We start from the raw sequence: 10243 nt of genomic DNA, 5'->3' as shown, positions 1-10243 counted from the left end.
CCTTTTTGCTGGATATTGAGTCTCTTGAGAGGTATCAAGGATAATACTTCTTCACGTATCGCCCATTGATGGGGGGCATCACTGCCTTTCCATCAGGATGTGCCAGTATGTGAGCCCCATTTGGTGAGACTTTGTTGACTATGAAGGGACCTTCCCATTTAGGTTCAAACTTCCCTTTTCATCGCTCATACAGAACAATTGGTCGTTTGACAGCTAAACCTAGATCCCCATGGGCAAATGAGCGGACTTTGACTAACTTGTAAAATATCCTGTTCATTCTTCCCTGGTTGAGTCCGAGATTCTGCTGAGCTTCTAACCTCTTTTCATCGAGAACATCTAACTCTTGATAAAGAAGCTTAACCCTCTCGTCTTTGGTCAGTCCTTGATGTATGGTGACACACAGCGAGGGGAGTTGAATTTCAAGAGATAAAACTGCTTCACCCTCATAGACCAGGGAATAAGGAGTGGATCGATGGCATTTCGCGTGATAGTGCCATAGGCCCACAGTTCTTCACGAAGCTTCTCGTGTCAATTATTTATCTTCTTTGACACTGACTTCCTTAAAACACTGGACGGGGTCTTATTGAAAGCTTCAGCTAAGCCGTTCTCTTGAGGGTGGTACATAGTTGAATACTTCCACTCGAAACCGATCTGGTTAACCAAGTGATCAATGTGATGACTCCTGAATTGAGGGCCGTTGTTTGATATAATCCGGTCAAGCACCCCAAACTGGTATATGATGCGATGGCACACGAAATTGTCCATCGAAGCCTTAGGAACTTGCTTGAGTGAGATTGCCTCAGCCCATTTGGAGAAATAGTCAATTGTTGCTAGAAAGAAGACATGGTCCGTTGTAGAAGAAGGGTCAATAGGTCCTACAATGTCCATACCCCATTGTGAAAAAGGCCATGATGCCATTGTAGGGTGTAAGGGCTCTGGAGGCTGATGAATGAGGCTCGAGTGTATTTGACACACCCGACACCTCTTGGCATAGTTTAAAGAGTTGGCAGCCATTGAAGGCCAATAGGACCCCAATTAGTGTATCCGTTCATAGAGCTTAGGGCCGGGCTGATGCAGTCCACAGATGCCTAAGTGTACTTCTTCCAACACCTTATTTGCCTCTTGTGTGTCTAAACATCTGAGAAGAATACCGTCGAAAGACCGTCTGAAGAGAGTGCCTCCTTCAAGGAGGGTGTACTTGGTAGACATCTGACACACATTATTGCCCTCGGCACGATCTTCAGGGAGTCCACCATGCTTTATAAAATTAATGATGGGCTCTCTCCAATCGTCTACCTGCTCGACTTTTGGACATATTGGGTCGAAGAACTCTGGTTCCTGTTTTTGAACCTCAGCTCCTTGACTCCGTGCCATTTCATGTTCGGTCTTACTAACTTCGCTAGCTGATAGAAGTGCTCTGAATGGATAAGGTGGGTACTCGAGGAAAAGAATTCTCTCATCATCCATGTCTACTTCGGTTCTCAGTTCAATGTGTCTCCACTCCGCCACCCAGACTGGCATGGGCCCCGGTGAGGACAATTGAATTGTAGCCCCAAGTTTTGCGAGTGAGCCTGCAAGTTTAACCTCCCTGGGTGTGACTCAAGGATACATCATCAAACTGAGCCATATATGATTTTGCAGTATCATGATAAGGCTTAAGAGTGTCTTTTCTTATGTCATAGATCCCCTTAAGCTGTTGAATAACCAACTCAGAGTCACCATAGGTCTTGAGTTTCTCCAAGTCTAGATTGAAGGCTATCTCCAACCCAATTATAAGGGCCTGATATTCCACCTTGTTATGAGAACCAACTTCAGTGAGAGAGAAAGATAGAGGCAGTACTCCTCCTTTCAGAGTCATGAATACCACTCTGGCACCTCCTCGATCAGATTGGAAGGCTCCGTCGAAGTACATCTCACACGCGTGAACAAGTTCTGCACAAAATACTTCTTCATCAAGGAGGTCGCTTGATAAAGGAGATTTTGTTAGTACTGGATGTGCTGCGAGAAAATCAACCAGGGCTTGACCCTTGACGGCCTTTTGTGGTACATATGTGATGTTGAATTCTATCAACAATAATGCCCGCTTAGCAAGGCATCCCGATAGGCATGGGCGTGTCATAAGAAATATTACAGGGTCTGCTTTTGATATGAGCTTTACGTCATGACCAAGCAAGTAGTGGCAGAGCTTTTGTACTGCGAAGATTAGGGCCAAGCACATCTTCTCGATAGGGGATAATTCTTCTCAGCCCCTTGCATCCTGCGGCTGAGATAATATAATGGGGTCTCCTTTACTCATCATTGTTTTGTGCTAATAGTGCCTCAAGTGACTCGTCAAGAGCGGTCACATATAAGATGAGTGGTCTTCCCAACACTGGTGTAGAGAGCATAAGAGGGTTGAGCAAATATTGCTTAATGTCATCAAGTGCTGCCTGGCATGTTTCATCCCAGATAAATGGGGTATCCTTCTTTAACAGGTGCGTAAAAGGCTTACAACGCCCTGAGAGGTTCGAGATGGACCTGCGGATATAAGTCATCTTCCCATGAAGGGACCTTAACTCTCGCAATGTAGTTGGTGGTGGCATTTCATGGATCACCTTGATCTTGACTGATTCAATATCCAGCCCTTGGTGTCTAAAAATGAACCTCAAGAACTTTCCTGAACTCACTCCCAAATCATATTTTAGTGGGTTCATCTTGAGTTGATGAAGGCGTAACCGTTCGAACACCTTTTCAAGGTCCCACATATGATCGTCTTTCCTTTCAGATTTCACCACCAAGTCATCCACAACACTCCACCTCCTTAATCATCATGTCCTTGAAGATGGTTGTCATTGCTCTCTGATACGTAGCACCAACATTCTTCAATTCGAAGGGCATCATCGTGTAGTAGAAGACCCCTTTTGGAGTCAAGAATGTGGTGGCTTCCTCATCTTCTGGTGCCATTCGTATCTGATTGTACCTAGAGTATCCATTCATGAAGGAGAAGTTCTGGCAATGAGTTGTGGAGTCAATAAGCTTCTCCGTAAATGGCAACGAGAAGTCATCCTTCGGGCAAGCGGTATTCAGGTCGCGGATGTATATGTAGACCCTAATTTGGTCTTTTTTCTTCTTGACTAGGACAACATTTGCCAACCACTTTGGGTACTTGACTTCGCGAATGAAACCTGCTTGCTTGAGCTTGGTCACTTCAACATCTATCTGCATTTCGAGGTCAGGCCTAAACCTCCTTGATTTCTTCTTGACAGGTTTGATGGATGGATTGATGCCAAGATGGTGGACTATGCCTTGAGGATCTAAACCAGGCATCTCATGATAATGCCGGGCAAATACGTCTCAGTTTGTTCGCAAGAAGGCAATAAAATTCTCTTTCTCTTCTGACGACATATTTGCCGAGATGAAAGTGGGCCTGGGGTTCAGCTTCATCTCCTAGATTTATCTCCTCGAGCTCATTAGCTATGGCTTGGCCACCTTCTTCCCATTCTTTAGGGTCTTCCTGTAACTCTTCATCATTGGCTTCAAAGGACTTCTCGTTAACCTCTAGTGAAGGTACCCAGACTCCTGACATTTCTTCTTCTAGCCAGGCTTTACTATGGAACATGGTTCTTGCATCCTTATCTTGCCTGCTGACAAAAGGATCAACCTCAGGCAGAGCCAATTTATCCGGTTGAGACAATTCACTCTGAGGTTCCTGAGACGGTTGCAACTCAGCCATTGTACAGACAACTAGTGTCTCATGAGGACTTTCCCGATGTTTCCCTATATTCACCATGGGTCTAGATTATATGGTAGGTTGAGGGTCCAGTTTAGATGGGGGAGGTTTATTTTGGGCTGCTGGCTGACTTGGTTGCACAGCCAGCTTGATTTAGGTGGTCTGGGTGGACTGGGTGACAGGGATTTGTTTTATTGGAGTGGAGGTTTGAGGCTGAGGTTTAGGAGGTGGTTGGGTATATGGGATTACGGGCATCCCAGGGAATTTGAGGATGGTTGGATTGCCCATGGTACTTGGGCGAGGAAGGATCCCAGGGCTCTTGAGGATGGGTAGATTGTTTAAGGAATTTTGGTAAGGCAGAAGTGGTAGACTAGGGAACTTCTGAACACTTGGCTTCTCAGGTGGAGGTTGTAGCATTTTTCTTGATCTCAGGCTCATTTGCCCTATGCTTGGTAATTCTTTCGAGATCTGCACCATATGACATTCTTGAGAATAGAAGCTCTGTCCTCTCGATTCTCTCAACCTTTGGTCAAAATCGGACTAAGGGGTCCATTGAAGTTTCTTCGGTTTTCACCTCTTGTGCTTCTTTGTGGAAGAAGATGGCTCTGCCTTAGCTCGAGCTGCCAGAGCGTCAGCGACTATCAGGAATCCAACCGCCTAGGCCAGCGTCTTTCTCAGCCGCCTTCGGTGCATCTTGCTCATATTGGTTCCTTCGAGTTCTCTGTCGAGGGCGTTGAAGTCTGGACATTCCAGAGTTGTACCTGCAGGAGACATAGAAGAGGAAGGGGACGAAGAAGAAGAAGAAGAAGAAGAAGAGGGGTCAGTAGGTGAGGGACTTTTAAGGTCATTTTCCTCATCGGACCTATTTGGGCAGCTTTTTAAGTCATCACCAGAGTTGAGCGTGTACAGGGAGTCTTTTAGGTCCTTCCCCTACTTAGATCGTTGGGGAGTGCTTTTAACGTCGTCACCCTCAATGGACATGCCCCAAGTAGAAGATGGCCCAGGGATATCCTCTTGATGAGGTGAGGGAGGAAGGATAATCGTACCGTGGATGAAATCCTGTACGGTTGGCTATGGGGTAAGAGGCCTGAGAAATTCTTGCTCAATAATTAGGTGAGGGATCTTGTTTCTCCGGTGAGCAGCCCTTAGCGCCCATCTTCTCCTGGTTTTCATTGGAAATGCTTGATTCTTGTCGTTAGGTTTGTGAACAGTCCTAGCATGATGAATTGCCTCATGCTTTAAGGACTTGAGTCTGCTCTGCTCATCGTGGACTCTCCATGGCTAGGAAGTCGAGGGTTCAACAGGATTGGAGGCATCATCACGAGATTCTTGCACTGAAGCATTCTCTTGGATGGGGATGCTGACTTGTGGGTGTCATTCCATGACAGTGTAAGCAATGTGACCTCTTTGCACCTTCTTTGCGACTACGGCTTCAAACCCATAGCATTCGCTCAACTTGTGGCCCCATATCTGATGGTACGAGCACCAATGATTCTCAATTCCTTGAGCAAGGCACATGGGCTGCCTTGCTGGCTTTAGAGTGCTGAGCTCTTGTTGGAGCAACATGGCGAACAAAGCCTGAAGGAGATCTGATGGTAGCTCATCAGAAGAGTGCAGGCCTTCGCTTTCCTCTTGTATTGTCATCGCATGGTAAGCCTCAGTTGCCCTAAATGCTTTCTTAAGATCTTCGAGTTTTATCTGATCCTTATGGATCAAAGCCTCGATGAAGTCCTTGAGTGTGTAGCATTCTTCTGTGGAGTGGCTTATCCTTTGATGATAAGCACAATAGCTTGTATCGGTGTCAAGTCTGGCTTGATCAGGAAGCTTTCTCTCAGGCAACTCAATCATATTCTACTCCAGTAATAACCAAAGTAGTGCAAGGACCCATTCCTTTTCGAAAGGATAAACCTTATTTCTATGCTTGATCCAATAATCATCTCGATTAAGGTTTGCAGGTGGGGTTACCCGATTATATGACTGTTGTTGTTTGCTTGCTTGAGGCACTTTTGTCGTGCCCACCCCTTTAAAGAGGTGCAAAGTTTGGGAGGCAGACTTCTTTGGATCACTGACAGTGACAACTGTTCTGATTACCCCTTTTTATTGATTGCCCCGGGCATTGGTCCGAGAGCTACCATTGCCCCCTTTGTTTCCTGAGCTTACAGACTGTTGTCGTGACCCACCATGGTGGAGTGATAGGCTATCTATGCAAATTTACTTGCAGATCAGCTCTAACATGGAGGTCAGATTGGAGGCCTCAACATGTAGAGAAATCTCAGGTCACATGTTGCACACACTGGTCTGAACTGCTTCCTTCTCAAGCATGGGCTTAGGATGGTGAGCAACCAAATCCCTCCATCTTGCTATGAATTGATCCACGGGTTTGTTTGGTTCCTGAATCAAGGTGAGAAGCTCGATGGTTTGGACCTCTCTCTCGACCTCATAGAAGCGCTGATGGAACAATCTCTCCATTTCTTCTCAAGTATGTACTAAATTCGGGGGAAGCCGAGCATATCACTAAAAATTCGGGCCATCAAGGGTTTTAACAAACTGACAGAGAAGGAGTCTCTCATCAGCCATTATCTCTCGACATGCTGCTTGAAAATGTGAGATATGGTGATGCGGGGATGTTGTACCATCGAACAAGGCAGCTTCCCTTTTTTGTAGTTCGAGGGAAACAGAACCAGATCAATGTAAGAGGGGTACAAATTTTGGTAACCCTGTATACCTGGGATTTGTCTATTCTTCAGGCTATGGCTTACCATGGCGTCGAAGTCTACCTGTGATATGAGGTGAGGGACGAAATTATCCTGTGAGGCAGAAGGAGGAGGCTGCCTTGGAGCTACATCATTGGAGTGATGAGAGTCAGCCTCATGATGGGATACATTGACTGAGGACCGCATGCTTTCCATGTGATCAATATTCTCCATCATTGTTTGCACCATCTATTCGAACATGTCCATGCGCTCTTTCTGGTTGTCATTAGGTTCGGTCACAACCATAATGCTACTATTTCCTCAGAGGGGTCAGCTTGAGGTTAAGTTGAAGGATTCCGAGGTTGGCGGGTCGTGCACGGCTGATCGATCAGCAAGGGCTCAGCATGCCCGGATTAAACTAGAGTCTTATATGTCGATCATGTGAGGACCGGTTCTCAATGGTCTTGGCACCGTGGCTGCTGGGTGGTCAAGTCATCTTCTATGACGTTGATTACTGTGCAGGCTTATCGTACCTCCTCTTTGGACGCCGTGATTCGAAGAGAGTAAAAGGAATTTTGGTGAAGAGGGTCACCGAGAGAGGCATCCCCGACCATCTTGGTTGCTTCCTTAGTCAAGATTTGCATACCCTTATCACATTTAGCTTTGCAGCTTTGATGGACCTCCCGCAAGAACTGTGATTGAGACTGCGGTTGACCAGCTTTTCTTGAGCAAGAAAGAGCTATCACCATCAGACAAAGCAATGAGTGCGAACTAGGTATTGGGGCCAACCTAGGCCAGAAAGGATGAAGGACCGATCTCCAATCAGGTCTTTTCCCTGAGCTCTCTTATGGGCTCCAGCATGATCGAGCCGATGGGGTTGGCTCAAGATGGTACTCTTGGGGAAGGTCTTCGACTATCAGAGCTCGAGGTGCTTGTACAAAAGAGGAGGGGCAGGCTAGGGAAGGATCGACTCATGATGACGCCTGAGCCAGAAGAGAGGAGCTGTTCGTGAAGGTGGCGTGTGTGCACCCCTTGAAGAAGGATCACGAGTGACTTGGGGGTTACCCCAGGCTCAAATAGATGGTCTGGCCTTATGAGGTCGAGGATTGCGAGCAGGTGTCTGTAAGAGAACAGGTGGAAGCCTGCCCCTTACAGGGTGCGATAGTTTGTGCTGAGAGAGAGGACGAGGGAGTCGTCTTCCATGTACTTAGGTTGGCGCAGCGATGGTATTGCCCCGAGTGGTGGAATGCACATGCATAACGTGTACAGGACCTGGCCCGAGGGGGCTTGATCCTGGATGCTGACTCGAGGTAACATAAGGGTTGCCCCGAGGTGTGGATCGAGTGCATAACCCATGAGCCTTGTCATGTGTGCGCGAGGTGGAGGCTCTAGGGTCTCCGCCTCGATGTGTTGAGCCTCTAAGCATACAGACCCGAGGTGGTGGAGGAATGTGGGGGGTACCCTTGCGGCGACCAACAAAGGCAACAACAACTTTCTTGCCTTTTACAGAAAGGGACTGGGCAGCCTTTCGGTGTACCTCAGTAATACGACCGGCAAGTGACTTGCCGGTGATAGGGTGCACGTTGTGAGTGGTAGCAGATGAGCTACCAATGCAGAGTGCTTTGGTGGGGGATCCACCGGAGCTAGGAGATGGAAAGTTAGGGACCTTTAAGTCCCCTCTCACGCCAATCCAGGCCAAGACCTGGGAGCCAGACATTGAGTCTTTTCTCAGAAGGAAAGTTGGAAACAAAGTTCGAGGAACTTGTTTCCAAGGGAATCTCATGAATGCAGGGATGAGAAAATCCTCTATCCGGATAAATGGGTTAAGAAACCTGTTAGCCATGTGAGGGAAGAAAAAATAAAAAACAAAGGAGAGACTAGCGAAACCAGGATAATCTTACAAAGGGTAGTAAATCCCTAGTGGAATCATCATGCTGGTTAGATGCCTCGATCTCGCCTTCCGGGTCAGGATGACCTGGTGGCACGTGTCTCGAGTTTTAGGGAAACCTGAGACTTGAGATCGCTCCCTTGGGAACCTTGTTACAAAACAAGGGCAGGTACACCAAACAATGACAGAGGAATTTAATGTGAGGCGGGACAGACCTCACCTAGGTTCGTGATTCACATAGGCTGATTCGCATGGATGCCCTCTTAGATCATGTCAAAAAGCCCCCCAATCCTACAACTGGTTCAAAATCGCCTCCCTTGACCTGTACTCTCTTGTTTCTGCAATCACACACACACGGTTAATTTACAATACAAGTGGGCTGAGGGACCCCACATTGTCTTTGGGCGATGGCACACATGTGCACATTTGAAAGAAGAAAGGGAAGGAATGAGATGAAGATTGGGGTGATAAGAGGAGAACGGACGAATAGAATAGAGAGAAGAGAATAGAGAAATTTGACCAGATGGCTAAACTGACACAGTAGCTGGACCATTACGGTGATTGAACTGACGTAATAGCAATATGGGCACGATAACTCATACTGGCATGGCGTCAATACTACTCGATGACAAGACTAAAATCGATCAACCTGACACAATGGCTAACCTGTCGTGGCAGTAAGACAGGTACGATAACTCAAACCGATACGATGGCAATACTGCTCGACGATGGGACTACCATGACAGTGCTAATCTTAGCATCCCTTGGTCAAACGAAAGAGAAGAAAGGAAGAAGAGAGAGAAGAAAGACGAAGGAAGAGAGAGAAAAGAGAATAGAGAAAAGAGAAGAGAGAAGAGAAAGAAAAGAGAGACGAGAGGGAAGAGAGGGAGACAGAAAATAGAGGAAAAAGAGAGAAGAGAGATTAAAAGAAGAGAGAGAGCAAAAAGATTGGAAGAAGAGAGAGAAAGGAGAGAAAGAAGAAAAAATAGAGGAGGAAGAAGAAGAGAGAGAAAAAGAGAGAAGAGAGGAGAAAAGGAGAAGAGAGAAAAGGCCAAGAAGTATGAACGACGATGGGGTTCTGCCATCCATGGCAGAGGAGAGAGAGAGGGGAGGAGCATGGATGGTAATGGATCCCACCATCAATGACAGAGGAGAGAGAAAGAGGGAAGAAGCATGGACGACGATGGGGTTCTGTCGTCCATGGCAAAAGAGAAAGAGGGTAAGAAAGAACATGGATGACAGTAGATTCTATCGTCCATGACAAAAGAGAAAGAGGGTAAGAAAGAACATGGATGACAGTAGATTCTGTCGTCCATAATAGGAGAGAGAAAGAGAGAACATGGACGATGATAGGCTTTATTATCCATGACAGGAGAGAGAGAAAACATGGATGGTGATAGGCTCCATTGTCCATGATAAGAGAGAGAGAGAACATGGATGACGATAGGTTTCCGTTGTCCATGACAAGAGAGAGGAAGAAGGAAAGTGAAAACGTAGACAGCGTTAGGTGCCACCATCCATGACGAGAGAGAGAGAGTCAAGGGAGAGAGAAGAAAAGACACACACGGCGATAGGTATTGCTACATGTGTTAGAAAGGACTCAGACATGACCCTGCCAGCCACTCAGAAAAGGGCCATATTCAATGTCCTTATCATGGAATAGGGAAGAAATTTCATGCGCGGTGATGGGCATCGCTGTGCACCACAAGAGAGAGAAGAAACTCAGACAGAGGCCTGACTTACCACTTGGGTTAAGGCTCGATTCACTGTGCATGTTCCAGAGATAAAAAAGGAAGGTGAATGTCATGCTCAACGATGGGAATCATTGTGCATGACTGGAGAGGAGAGAGAAAGGAAAGAATAAAGAAAGAGAAGAAAAGATAGAGAAGAGAGAGAAAATACAGAGAGAGATAAGAAAGAGAGAGAAGGAAAGATAGGGAAGAGAGAGAAAAT

Source organism: Amborella trichopoda, chromosome 13 (assembly GCF_054954075.1).
Source record: "Amborella trichopoda isolate Santa Cruz 75 chromosome 13, AtrichopodaSantaCruz75HAP2 v2.0, whole genome shotgun sequence".
NCBI lineage: Eukaryota > Viridiplantae > Streptophyta > Magnoliopsida > Amborellales > Amborellaceae > Amborella > Amborella trichopoda.
This window is presented reverse-complemented; position numbering follows the sequence as displayed.